This window comes from Oryctolagus cuniculus, chromosome 5, assembly GCF_964237555.1.
Source record: "Oryctolagus cuniculus chromosome 5, mOryCun1.1, whole genome shotgun sequence".
Lineage (NCBI taxonomy): Eukaryota > Metazoa > Chordata > Mammalia > Lagomorpha > Leporidae > Oryctolagus > Oryctolagus cuniculus.
In genome coordinates, this window is record NC_091436.1 from 59,758,509 (window position 1) to 59,773,053 (window position 14,545).

Sequence of the window (14,545 nt, forward strand, 5' to 3'; positions counted from 1 at the left end):
AGTCACAGGATATCAAGTCAGTAGCCAAGAATCAGTTGAGTTTCTATATGTTAGCAGCTACTAGCTGGGAAGTCAAGTTAAAGAAGCAATTCTATGCATAGGAACAACAGGAACACATGAAATACCCAGGAATAATTTTTTTAAAGATTTATTTATTTGAGAGGCAGAGTTACAGACAGAGAGAGGGAGAGACAGAGAAAGAAAGGTCTTCCATCTACTGGTACACTTCCCAAATGGCATCAGCAACTGGAGCTGGGCTGATCCGAAGCCAGGAGCCAGGAGCTTCTTCCGAGTCTCCCACAAGGGTGCAGGGGTCCAAGCACTTGGGCCATCTTCTGCTTTCCTAGGCCATCAGCAGAGAGCTGGATTGGATGTGGAGCAGCCGGGATACATACTGGCACCCATATGGATGCTGGCGCTCCAGGTGGAGACTCAACCTACTGCACCACAGCGCCTGGCCCCCTGGGAATAAATTTAACACAAAACAGTAGGTGGATGCTGTTTCTGGAGGCACATGAACATGGTGGGTTCCAGCCATCCCAGACAGCCCCTCTGGAGGAGACTCAGTTTTGTCAGCGTGCGTGATTGCTGCTTACCGTTGTCCAGACACGGCTTACGATGTCAATCGCGTTCATCAGTCAGCACTTCTAGACACATCCATGATTTACCTTCTTTGTACTTTGGGTGTAGGGTGTAGTCCTCAGTGACTTGCAGGGCCAGATTAACTCTCAGCTGTAAGATGTTCACTCAGAAAGTTGTGTTTTTTCTTTATTCTTTGTTCCTACTTCTCTCTGGGGTGCGATGAGGCATTTAATCCACCAGACTCCAGGAGGATCTATGTAATGAATTTTTACATGCCCCAATCATTTTAATGTCATCGTCCTTCTTTTAAAAGGCTTCATTAAGTCTATTGTTAGGATTGTAAAGCTACCTAAGAGAGACAGGAGGGCTTTTCTCATTTTCAGAATTCAGACAGTTTTGTTAATTGCACTGCTTTAGGTGAACAGTAATTAAGTGGGATGGGAGAATGTGCAGTGTTTATTTATAGTAGCATGGGCATGTCATGTACCTATAGTCATTACTGCACATTCTAGTTGGTAGCATCCTTTTGGGGGGAAAAAAAGTTCATGACTATTAAAAAGGAGTTTCTGGCAGAGTCTTTGAATCTAACAGTGGATAATGTCAAATCCAGGTATTCTTGTGTTAACCAAGTAGTATAAATATTAAATTTGGGAAGGAAACTATACTTGCAATGTTTTAAATATGTTAAATGGAATTAAAAGATGTTTATTTTGGTATAAACATTTTTGAAATCCATGCATGATTTTTCATAATATGTATTTCGGTGAACTTTTTGAAGACCCCTATATATCCAATTCAGTCTACATGTAGCAGAAACAGAGATCCCTTTCCCACCACCACTGATTTCTAGCTCATCCCATTATTTTGTCAGTCGTATAAGTAGTCATAGAATTCTGTCTCCACCCTTGCTCCCAAAAACTTACAGCTCCCTTAGAACAAGTATGCCTTCTTAACTCCATTCACCTAATGGGCTGATAACTTTTTATCACATGTTCTTTCAACAGAGCTACCGCTTTCATCCCTTCTGTTTTTTTTTTTTTTTTTTTAAGATGTATTTATGTATTTTAAAGGTAGAGTTACAGAGAGAGAGAGAAGGAGACACAGAAATAGAGATCTTCCATCCACTGGTTCACTCCCCAGGGGACCACAACGGCCAGGGCTGTGACAATCCAATGCCAGGAGCCAGGCGCTTCGTCTAGGTCTCCCACATGGGTGCAGGAGCCCAGGTACCTGGGCCATCTTCTGCTATTTTCCCAGGCACATAAGCAGAGGGCTGGTTTGGAAGTGGAGCAGCGAAGACTCAAACCAGTGCCCATATGGGATGCTGGCATTGCAGGTGACTGTTGCACCACAGTACACACACCCCCCTTCTGTTGTAAACACTACCTAAGTGCAAGCCCTAGGCATCTGTCCCAGCCTCCTCACTCAGTCTTCCCTGCATGTGGCCTGCCTCACATGGGCACACTAGAACCTGGCCCCTTCCCTCCCTGGCCTCCTTTGGTGGTTCCCAGTCACTGTACACAGCAGATTCAGTATTGCCATTTCCTTCGCTGTGGGGCTGGCTCTCCTCCGCACAGTTGTGCCAGCCCCCTTTTCCACGGGCTCCTTGCTTGTCCCTTTCAAACCCTCTTACCCGTCTTCCTGCACCACCAAGGCGCTAACCCTCTAAGGCAGTGTTAAGGACAGACCAGCAGTCTACCATCAGGCATGAATCAGGCATTTCTCATTTTCTGTGAGTTTCTGAACTCTACAGGAAGATGAGTGCCCACGACCGGGCAGACTTATTTCTGTAGAAGTCTATGTTTCTGTTTATTTAGCAACTTTTCTGTACCATCTACTGGCACCACTGAGTCATTAGTTCCATAAAGACCCCTGGGGAGTGTTTTCTTTTCAACTATGTGGGGATTGTTGAAGACCAAGAGAACACTACAAAGGGAGTAAGCCCCTGGCTGGGCAGCCCAGGGCCAGCAGCCCTGTCTTCTCCTGCTGGCTGGTGTGGAGACAGGTTCTGCTCTTCCCTGCATCCTGGCAGCAAGCTAGGAACCAGGTAGGCCCTCCTGTGCTCAGTGAGGAAATCCTGCAATGAGGCAGTCATGCAGTGAAAGCATCTGCGTGTCTGCTTCCGGATTCCATAGCCCCATCGGGTTGGACATGATCTGAGAGATAGTCTCCTTCCTTTGACAGCTGGGCCACCTGCAAGTCAAGGATGCTAGTCCAAGGCCAGCCAGCAGTAAAATTAGCTTCTCCCAGGCTCCTGCTCTCCCTCTCTCTTTTTCTTGTATGCCAAGTACCTAGTTTATGGTTCTTCTTTTGCCTTCTCTTCCAACTCTGTTTTTTTTTTTTTTTTTTTTTTTTGACAGGCAGAGTGGACAGTGAGAGAGAGAGACAGAGAGAAAGGTCTTCCTTTGCCGTTGGTTCACCCTCCAATGGCCGCCGCGGCTGGCGCGCTGCGGCCGGCGCACCGCGCTGATCCGATGGCAGGAGCCAGGAGCCAGGTGCTTTTCCTGGTCTCCCATGGGGTGCAGGGCCCAAGCACCTGGGCCATCCTCCACTGCACTCCCTGGCCACAGCAGAGGGCTGGCCTGGAAGAGGGGCAACCGGGACAGAATCCAGCGCCCCGACCGGGACTAGAACCCGGTGTGCCGGCGCCGCTAGGCGGAGGATTAGCCTAGTGAGCCGCGGCGCCGGCCTCCAACTCTGTTCTAATAGGTGTCTGGTACCTAAGAGAAACTCTGAGCTCTTACTGTGAGGGCCCCTGCCTCTCTGCCCTAAGTTGTGTCCTACACCACAGTAAGCATGAGTACTTAGTAATTGTCTCCCAGTTTGAATAGCTCTTGGTACTTTGCAGGTTCTTTCACATGCGTATTCTAGAGCTCACACCCGGATGGTGAGACAGTTTGCACGGGTATTATTGTCATGTATCAGATGAGACATCAGAGGCCCAAAGAGAAGGGCACAAGCTCAGGGCTCGAGAGCTTATTCTCTGACTCATGCTCCTGTCTAGGAGGTGACGTAGGTGAGGATGCTTCGGGTCCCCTCAATGAGAGGATCACGGTGCATTAAAACTGTTTTGAAAGTCTGGCTCTAGGCCCTGGAATCTTGCCTTCTTTTATCTAAACGTAAGAGACAAGAGTCCACGTTTTCCTACAGTGCTCCTGGTGGTAACTCGTTTCAGTAAGTGTGTGCTAGAGCACCCTGGTGCTGTGGGTCGCTCTCTGCAGAGCAGACTGTGTTGCCAGATAAGCTGGAAAAAGCTGCTTGCTTCAGCCCGCTCCTGGGGATCCCCAGTGCATCTTAGCATTTAAAGGCTCTGAGAAGTCCTCCTACAAAGAAGGCTGTTGCCATATTGGTTTTGGTTTTCCACTATGGTAAAATACGTCAGGTTTGCCATCTTAGCCATATTTAAGTGTTCAATGTAGTAGCGTTGAGTATCCTCACGTTTTTGTTCCACCCATCTTCAGAACTGTTTTCCATCTTGCAAAGCTGAACCTTTCTACCCCTTGCACAGTAGCTCCCCAGCTTCTCCCCTCCTCCCAGACCCCAGCAGCCACCAGTCTACTTTGCCGTAGGAATTGGACTCCACTAGATTTCTCACATAAGTGAGTACAGATTTAGTATTTGTCCTTCTGCGATTGGCTTGGCTTAGCATGGTTAACATATCTTTTTTACACTCAGGTTTCACAGATTTATTTGATTAAAAAGCCAAGTCTTTTTCCACATTATACTTGTGAGTATCCCGCAGAGCAAGGGTTTCCCAGAATACACTTTGGGAAATGCTGAGCTCAGTAAGGATCTCCACCTATTCCAAGGGACCACAATGCTCAGGATGCCCCCCGAGGAGTTTGGTCTCAAGGCTCCTGGTCTCAAGGGCCAGGTCAGCATCACAATCCCAGGAGCTGCAGGAGAAGGAAGCTCACCAGGTATGCAGTCAGCTGCACCGGGAATTCCTCCACTAGGAACCCACACTGCAGACTTGGCTGTAGGAGCCGTATGGAGGCTGCCAGGCGTCATCTGGGGCTGTGCTAGTCAGACTGGCCTCTTGGCGAGCCCGCCTGCTCTGTGCTGTCAGAGGCTGGGCACAGCTTGGTGATGAGAAGCACTTGGTTTCAGAATCCACCATCTCCCCAAGAAAGGAAGAACACCCCCAAGTCCAAATCCGAGTGAGCTCCTCTGTGGGACTTGTTGTGTGGACTCAATCCAATTGGACCTTAATGTGGTTCTTAAATAAGTGAGGGCTGAGCGTAAGCACCATGATTGTGTGGGTCGTTTCATTTGTCCTCCACAGATGGAAAGAGGTTCCAGGGCAAAGACAGTAAACTGAGGGAAAAAACACTTCTACCCCCAAAAGCTGCTGTGGCTCTCCAATGTCACTGCAGTTGGCCTTTCTTGTGGGCTAGCTCAGTCCCAGTGATTGGTGACCCAAAGGATGTATGACATGAGGGAACACCCTGAGCGTCCACTGTGGTTTCTCTGCACACTGCCTCAAAAATGGGCCTACGCCTGTGTGGCTTTGGGGACACCTAAAAGAAAGCCTACCAGAGATGTCACTCTGTTGCAGCTTTGCTAAGCTATTTGCAATGTTGGTCAGGATAAGAAAAACTGGAGAGGACCGGGAGCCTCACGGAGGCTTTGAACCAACCTCGCAGCTAGGGCACCCAGCTGCTTACCTTACGCCGCGAGAGCAGATAATGGTACCCCACATGGCGGAGTGAAAATTTCATAAGCCCTCTGAGATCCCAAGATGAAAGCTACTACTGCTGTGTAAACTGTGATTACTGTACTAGGCTTCACTGTGCAGTAAATAAGTGTTAGAGCTCATTGTCTCTGACTCACGCTCTAAATGAGTTCAGCTTTGGCCTCTGTCACTAGCCACCTCCCCCCTGTGCCCACCTGTGCTGGCTGTCTCCCCTGACTGCAGTTCTGAGTGGGAGCACCAATGTGGAAAGAGCACTGACTGGTAAGGTCTCAGGAAACCCCACAGATGATCTCCGGAGAGCCTCCTCTCCTTGTGGAGCGTCCGTTTTCTAATCTCGAAAAGTCCCCTTGGAAGGGCCCACCCAGCTCTGTAGATTTACGATTTTATCAAGCACTGAACGCAGGAGTGGGCATTTAACCTAGTGGCTAAGATGCCTGCATCCCGCTTCAGAGCGCCTCACTTTAATTCCTGGCTCCTACTCTGGATTCCAGCTTCCAACCAATGCAGACGCTGGGAGGCAGCGGTGATGGCTCAAGTTATCAGCTCCCTGCCACCCAAGTAGGAAGCTGCCTTGTATTCCCAGACCCTGGCTTCCACTTGGCCTTGTTGTGGGCATCTGGGAAGTGAACCAGTGGGTTTGAGAATGCTTGGGTACTCTTTCTCGCTTCCTTCAGATATATAGATAATATAAAAATTGAACATAAAAGAATCCAACTTCTAATTTTGTATCTTTATTGCATACCTTATATGACCTGGACACTGTTCCCAGTATTTGGATGGATGAACAAAGTGCTTATTTTAGTTGAGGGAAAGAGATGTGAAAATAAGCAGTGACCACTAATACAGAAGTAAATTATGTAGTGGTGACAAGCTGGACTGTCCCACACGAAAACACATGAGTTGGGAAGGAGGATTGTGAAGGCCAATAGGAGTGCCATTTTTGAAATGTAGCAAAAAGGAACTTTCTCACAAGAGCTGTTAGAATATCAAGTACATTATTAATGGAGAGGAGACTGTAAACCTTGCCTTTGGAGAGGTTTAGCAAAAGAAATCTGTTTTTTTTAAAAAAAAAAAAAGAAACTATCAACTCCCAACTTGACTCTCACTGGGATTAAACATGACAATAGGTCTGATCTGATTTCATCATCATTTAAAAAAATCATCTATTATTTTTCACTTTATGTTTCTGTGTGGGAGCAAACTGTTGAAATCCTTACTTAATGTATACTAAGCTGATCTTCTGTATATTAAGATAATCGAAAATGAATCTTGATGTCAATGGAAGGGGAGAGGGAGTGGGAAAGGGGAGGGTTGTGGGTGGGAGGGACGGTATGGGGGGGAAGCCATTGTAATCCATAATTCGTACTTTGGAAATTTATATTCATTAAATAAAAGTTAAAAAAAAAAAAAGAAATCTGTTTTTTTAGAGTCGGGGTGTTCTAGTCTTGGGTATGGAGGGGTTGACTGGATGATCCTTTTGGAGACTTTCTATTTGAATGATTCAGTGGTTTGTACAGGGGTAGCTCTAGAATTTGTGGGTGTGTGTTCATGTATATATACACATATCTAGATGTGTGTGCATGCACACACACACCTATTTCTGCTTCAGAGGCAGTAGGAGTGAGCGTCAGGAGGACCCAGCTGCTGGCATTCCTCCAAGCCAACTTTTCAAAGGCTGACCAGCGTGCCACAGTAGCATAACCCTCCCATCTTGCCATTTTACAGGGGAAGACACTGAAAGGCAGAAATGCCAATGACTCACCAGAATCAGTGAAGCCAGTGTGGGTACTGGGCCTGGCGCCCAACCCTCTGACCATCCATCACCCGCCCCAGCGCCGCCCGTCGTTCCTTTTTACCATGAGACCGGAAGCTCAGTTGTTCTCACTTCCCCTTCCCTATTGCTTGTGGACTACTGCCACTCCCACCTTCTGTAATTAAATAGTAATAAGACAGTTACAGTACTCAGTGTAACCCTGTGTATCCAGCCCCACACAATGTTACAGGCAAAGACATACAACCTGGTGATAATTCCAGAATTGCACATCGTACTTGTATTTCTCACTACCCAAGCAGGGATGTAGAATCCACAGCACTCCTTCTCTACAACCCCTGTCTCCCTCCAGCTTTCTTCTCGCCACCAACTAACCTGACCATGGCCCCTGCTTCCCCGTGGCCTCCTGATTTCGCATCACAAAATGTCCCCAAACAGGCCAGCAGGGTAGGCAAAGGCAAGAACCTTGAAGGCAAAGCCAGAATTCACGCCAGCAGCTGGGAGGAGCCAGCCTGGGAACACATGCTGTTGAAGGTCCTTTCCTTCTCACCACTGCTGATGCTGCGCTGTGCTGGGCATTGCGCTGTCTTACCTCATAGGACGTCATGCACACAGAACTCCTGTGTGCCAGGTATTGAAATCTTCATTTTACTGAAAACAGAGAAGGTTGGTAACTTGCCTGGAATTATGTGGTGGAGAGGATGCTAGGATTTGAGTCCAGGTCTGCCGAGTTGGAAACATCGTGCTCTTTCTCCTCTGTGATGGCTCCATGTGATATCACTTGCCAAATTGTAAGACTAGCTCTTCGCGGTTTGTTTCGAGACAGTTAAATCTGTTTTCAGGGGTGGGTGTGCAGCCTACATCTCAGGCCGGCGCCACGGCTCAATAGGCTAATCCTCCGCCTGCGGCACCGGCACACCGGGTTCTAGTCCCGGTCAGGGCGTCGGATTCTGTCCCGGTTGCCCCTCTTCCAGCCAGGCTAGTCCTGGTCGGGGCGCCGGATTCTGTCCCGGTTGCCCCTCTTCCAGTCCAGCTCTCTGCCGTGGCCAGGGAGTGCAGTGGAGGATGGCCCAAGTCCTTGGGCCCTGCACCCGCGTGGGAGACCGGGAGAGGCACCTGGCTTCTGGCTTCCGATCAGCGCGGTGCGCCAGCCACAGCGCGCTGGCCACTGGGGGGTGAACCAACGGCAAAAGGAAGACCTTTTTCTCTGTCTCTCTGTCTCTCACTGTCCACTCTGCCTGTCAAAAAAAAAAAAAAAAAAAAAAAAAGATGCCTACATCTCACAGTGGGAGTGCTGGGCTTGATACCCACCTCTGGCTCCTGACCTGAGCTCTTACTGCCTAGGAGGCAGCAAGTGATTGCTCAAGTAACTGGGTCCCTGCTACTCACATGGGAGACCTGGATGGAGTTCTTAGCTCTCAGCTTTGGCCCCCGGTTGGGCCTGTTGCAGGCATTTAGGGAGTTAACCAGCAGATGGGAGCTCACTCTCTGTCTCTCAAATTAAAATTTAAGGTTTTTGCTGTTGTTGTTTTAATCTGTGTTCAGCAAAGATCTTGACAGCGTGGCAACTACATGGTCAAAGGAGGCATGGGGTGAAATCTTTGTCCTGTCTGGGCCACTCTCCTTTCACCTGTTGAGGTGACAGCAAGCTCTCGGGACTGCCGTTGACTCTCTCTGTCCTGTAGCAGATGTCACAACCAACCCGGTGCTAAGGTCATGGCTGCAACAGAGCAGAGGCTCAGGAGCTTTCGGGAAGCCTGGGAGCTTCGAGCGATTCCTTTGTTGCCGGTGTGAAATAAAGATGCTCTCTGACAGCCACATTGGTTCACTGTGTGAGCATCTGAACTTGAGACAAACAAGAACCTTAGAAGTGAGGGTGCAGGAATGCATTGTCACTACCTGGCACCACGCTGACCCACAGCTAGTGTTCGATTGGGCAGGGAGGGGTGGAGGAGGATTCACTCCAGCAGAACCGTTCGTGAGTGGAAGACAAAGGCCACATGCCAGAGAAACATGCAGCAGACAGAGACAGCACGTAGGGAACTCTCAGGCATCGCCCGCCCATCCGCCCGCCCAGCATTAAGCAGGTGCAGTGCGGCTCTCTGTTCTCTGGGGCGGTTTAACCTGAGCAGAGAGGGATTTCCCCCCAGTGGAGGAGGGATTTCCCCCCAGTCCCCTTGCCGCAAGCCTGATGCAGGGTTTGTAGCCTCAGGATGACAATCACTTGGAAGGAGAAGCACTAACATTTACCATTATCCAAATTGCCTCCTTGATAAATCAGGAAGGCCAGACAAAGGGAAATGAGCTTAGGGTAGATCCTGTGGCCCTGGCCCACCCAATAATATGATTATCACTGATGAGTCATTACCAGATGCATTCTTCACATCTTGCAGTAGATGTCTTTCAGTTTTCCAGGGTTTGTCATGAGGATTTCTTTTTTTTTTTTTTTTTCTCCAAGACCATGCACTCACAGGACAGTATCAACAGCAGATACTTTTCCTTTGCAGCGATGTGGTGCTGTTCAGACCATTTTCCCCATCCGATGGGAATGACTTTATGTACTTCCTGCTTTCAGTTCCGGAGGCATGGTGATGTGACAGATTGATTAAAAATAGCATTCTAACGAAACTGCTGGGCGTGCCATTGTAATATAAGCAAGCTGCAAATGGGAAGTTATTTTCTGAGGAATTTTGATAAAAATCAGAGGTGTATAGGTTTTCTGCAAGAATTTTTCGTCCTCCCTCCTGTTTTTCTTTTGACCAGAGAACATGTGCTTCCCAGCCACACTTGCGACCAGTGGCTGAGGGCTGCCCCTGTGAGCCTCCCACAGGAGGTGGTGGCACAGCACCTGAGCTCCTGGCCTCTAAAGGCAAACAGAAAGAGGACATTTGAAAAATAAGGAAGGGGGAGTGGTTTTTAATCCCTTTCAGGGGTGGAGAAACTTCTCTCTGCCAAGGGCCATTTGGACATTGACGACATCATCCATGAGCCATACAAAATGAGCGGCTTAAAAATTAGCCTGCGGTAGATGTACTGAATTTCGAGGTCCACCCACAGTTGCCTTGGCCAAGAATCAGAGGCCTGTAAGGCCTGCAAAATCATCCTTGGTCTTTAGCGTAGCAACATGTGAAAAGCTCTCATCTCACTTTTTTTTTTTTTAAAGGGGGGTGGGCAAGTATGGAAATATGAGTCCATGTCCTCTTAATGCCAAACACAGTAGAGCTCAGAGCTGGAGGTGGCCAGCATTGTACCTGTGCAACATTTAAAAAAAAAAAAAAATCAGAACCAGCATTTGGAACTCAGAATATTTTGCATTTTTCTGGAATCTAGATTTGTGGCCCTCTTTAGCGACAGGATAGTCTGGTGACACTGGGCAAGCACCACCTCTGGGCAGCCATTGCTGGGGCTGGAGCACATGGTGGCTGCACCCAGGAGTGGTTTCTGGACCCTCACCCATCCTTTATATGTCCACACACCTGTAGCCCATGGCCACAGTAGGGACTGCCATTCGTTATCACATTTGCACCCAGAATCTTATAAAATGGACAAGTATTTTTCTGTTCCTATTTGGCAACATGAAAGAGACAGAGTGGACAGCCTAATTCTGCTTGTTTCCCCTCCCCTCACTCGTGTGTGTTACCTGTCCTGTGGTTCGCACCTTGCTGCTCGTTCCTTCGCATCCATCACCCTGCTGCAGTCTTATTGTAGCTGCCCTTCCACTGAAAGCACTGAGTTGTCCCGTAGAGCAAGTCCTTTCTTGAGCCCCCACTTCCTCTTCTCTCTGACTGCCCTCCAGGGTTACGTGTGGGGGCGCGGAGGTTGGGGGGGGTTGACCAGCACTCCGTCTGAACATGGCCCTCCCCTAGCTTCTAGGACTCTGCCCCCTTTTGGATTCCCTTCTGCTTCCAGCTCATCTCTCAGTCTTTGCTGCCTAGTCCTCTGCCGTCTGCTTCGATCATGATTATTTCAAGTATTATGTGAACATATAGATTATTTTAAAAGTCCAGGCAATACAGAGGTATGTACAATAAAAAGTCTTTTTTTTTTTTCTTTACCATCTTCTCTCCCACTCCCCTTCCCAGAGTTAACCATCATTCTCCCCTGACCCCTTTCCATGGAATCTGGTTTATTAAAATGGAGATGACTTTGGTCCTAAAAAACAGATCTCTACTTCACCCGTTTTATGGTCTTCCAGCTACTTAAAGCTGACCATTTCCCAGCACAGAGTTTTGAATAATTAAGATATTTATCATGTTGTTGCTTTTTATGATTATGTGTCTATTTTTTCTAAGACTTGAAACTGGTAGGGAGAGTGTCTTTTCATATCCCCTTGCCTATAAAAGCACCTATCAGTACATTCAGTGAGGGAATAGGTAGAATGTTGATATTTTTCCCCACTCAGATCATTCTAATTTATATTGAATTATGTCATAATTTGATTCAAACTTAAATATCCTAAGCTCTATGGTAAACATATTAGTGTAATTATTATTAAGTATAGTTAATCCATTTCTCAGGTCATTTCCTAATAGTAATATATTAATTTTGCTTTCCTCATTGAGATCATCCTGCTATTCAAAAAAAGAATTCTGTAGACCAGTTGTTTTGATTGGGAGAGTATTGGTGACTGGTGGTTTTTGTTTTGTGTATTTTAAATGAATGTGAATTTTGGCATCTTGCCAAGGCAGATAGTATTTTGTAGGCAATTCATTCTTTATGAAAGTATCATTTATCTTTAAAGGGAATATAAATGCATACTGGTTGTAGGAACAGAATTGCCTTTCTATTCCATCTATTTCTATTCTATGCCATCTCTTTAGTAGGTTGAGTAAGTGAGCCTTGTCACATACAATATGAGCCCTGTTGCTGAGGGTTCTTTTCCAGAATCATGCTGCTCTTAATAGCCCTGATTTAAAGAGAACCCAATGAAAACATCTATCATATGAGAGCCATGGGATGTCACCCAAGCTTGTGTCACAGTTGTGTAATGTTCCTGGGTTTGTGGGAGTTTAGAATTTTATCCTTAAGCTGTTTTTGTCAGGGGTGGATGAGCATCTCACTCCTGAGCTGAAATGAGACTTGTGACTACTCTCAATAACTCTGTCACGACCAGGTCCTCTGGAGGAGACACCAAGGGTGAGTGTGCGGTGATATTTGCAGATTTTGTCTTTTTTTTTTTAAGTGAGGGAGGTGGGACTAATCTATAATCAGTAGTTAGCTGAAATCAGTTGTCTACTGAGAGTCCTTTTCAAGACATGAGCCCTGTTTGCGCAGACTTGCGAAATGAACAAACACAAAATGGATTATAACAAAACAGAAAAATGGAAACTGCATGAAGACCTCTGCAGTGCACATGTCTGTAAAGCTAATTAAAATTCTGCCTAGGGGGTTAAGGGAACCTTAATGAGTAGGGACCAGGGTTTTGGGGAAAGTGAATCAAGTGCCATGCTTTTAAGAGAGGACAGAGTGCTTGGTTTGAGGACTGTCATGAAACAGTAACCCACAGTCTAGTTGGAGACTGAAAGTCAAGTACAGATCACAGAAGGATTTAAGTGTGGGAAGGAAAGTTTGAATGACTTTGACAGGAAACAGAAATAAAATGCTGTGCCCGTGCTGCTGTCTTGTGGTCATTGAGGTCCCATAGTTTACAGACTGCTTTGGAAATGTTCCTTTTATTTGACCTGCGCTAAAGCTTGATGAAACCTACGAGCCATTTGGAAGACAATCTCCAGGATTGTTGCTGGCAGCCTGCCTGGGTGTTGAGGGATTTAGGGGATCACCCCGAGTCCCTGGGCCTCCGCCCGAGCTGGGGACTGGGGAGGGGCAGTCTGGTAAGAGATGATCAAGCTTTGCCACAGCTGGAGGGGAGCCCCTGGCAGTGCTGAATGTCAGTTCCCCAGGCGCCAAGGACAGTGTGCTAAGGGGTTTCTGGTGAACTTTGCAAGAGTTCTTGTAGCCAGGTGAGCCGGAGAACCAGAGAGGCTGGGGTGGGAGGTGGGTGGGTGTAGTTGGGCGACCGAAGTAGCCGAGTAGAAGTAACCGAAAGGAAAAAGTGAGGGTCAAGCGATACTTGTAAATCAGGGCGCTGCCACGATGCCACGAATCTGGAGCAGCAGCAGCGTGACAGCATGAGCTCATGCTCCGTGTTGTTTGTTTCCATTTGCTGAGTTTTACATCCCTCAGGAAATAGTTGTGGCTCAGACGCAGACAACTCTGGGTAGAGGAGGCACATCCCAGCAGCAGTGGAGAGAGCTAGTCAGCAGCAGTACAGCGAAAGATCAGGTCCCTGTCACCAAGGATGAGCCTGTGCTCCAAGGTGGGCATGGTCTGGGGTCCTGTCTCAGGGGACCCGTGGGCAGCAAGCAGCCCAGGCATCTTAAAAAATGAATGACACCTCCATCAACAAGCGTGATTACAGACGCTCACTGCCATGGAAAACACAGAACTCAGAGCTCATGCAGAGAGGGTTGTCGTCATATAAGGTGCCTTTATTTTCAGTGAATCTTTGCAATGTTAAGTTCACAGTCCACTTGATCATCTCAAGCCAGCCATCATGCCTGAGGTACTCAGTGTTTTGCATACTGGGTGTACATTGCTACCATCCTCAGCAACCATCTGGGTTGTCTTTGCATCCAGAAATTGTACAGAGGGAACTGCCGTAGACATGTATGCTTTCTTCTAGCTGTCCACCTCTATTTCTTTCAGCTCTCCATCTCGCTGTCTCTGTGCAAGATTGTCTGGGGGAAAACATACAGCTTAATCTTGGCTTGGTGAAACCCATGCATTGGCATGGCATGAGCTACATTTCAGCAAATTTCAATAAATTCAGACAGTTGGGATCCAGAAGAGGAGGCTTGTCAGTCATCAGGTCATTTGTGTTCTCTGTGCCATTCGCACAGTTGGCTGATTCTTCAGGGCACATGTGCATCGACACAGCATTTGTTGGCTCTGACTCCTGCTTTCAGAGGCTGGCCAGAATTGCAGCCCGGCACTGTCGTGAGCAGACAGTGCCCCAGTGGAGGGTTCACACTGCTCCTTTTGGAATCCAAAGAGATGCACTTTGTCATTTGTTTATCAGGGAGTGCTTGTATTTTCTCCTGGATTGAAAACAAAAATTACCAGAAACCATTAGTTATTAATACAAGCTGTCTACATTTAAACTCAATCCAGCATTCAAGAAAAACAGTGCTTTGTTGCCAGATGACTTGGGGTCTTTGTGTGGGGAGCTGACAGATGGAGTCCGTTGGTGGTGAATGCACTTGGATGCAGACAGAGCCCAGGAGAGCATCCTTGGGCTCTGAGGTTCAGCCAGAAAGTTAACAAGGCCAGGTTCAGGGTTATGGACAGTGAGGTTCTCTCTTCAGTGTGCGAGCTTCCAGACATCTATTACAACTGTTTTGAGGAAGATGTGCCTTGTGCTTACTCTGTGTGGAGGTGTTTTTTTTTTGTTTTTTTTTTTTTTGTTTGTTTGTTTTTTGTTTGTTTGTTTTTTTTGG

At 47.4% G+C, this 14,545-nt stretch overlaps 1 protein-coding gene across 3 annotated transcripts in view; it reads left to right on the plus strand.

Moving 5' to 3' along the window:
• The window catches only part of FYN (FYN proto-oncogene, Src family tyrosine kinase), a 222,732-nt gene that overhangs the window by 46,229 nt on the left and 161,958 nt on the right, over positions 1-14,545 (plus strand). Inside the window, exon 1 of one of the 3 annotated variants that reach the window (XM_002714925.5) lies at positions 12,063-12,185. The exons of the other annotated variants lie outside the window; for them this stretch is intronic. The gene's annotated coding sequence lies outside the window, so the exon portion shown is untranslated. Of the gene's footprint in view, positions 1-12,062; positions 12,186-14,545 lie in introns of those variants that run through there. 3 annotated transcript variants of the gene reach the window in all.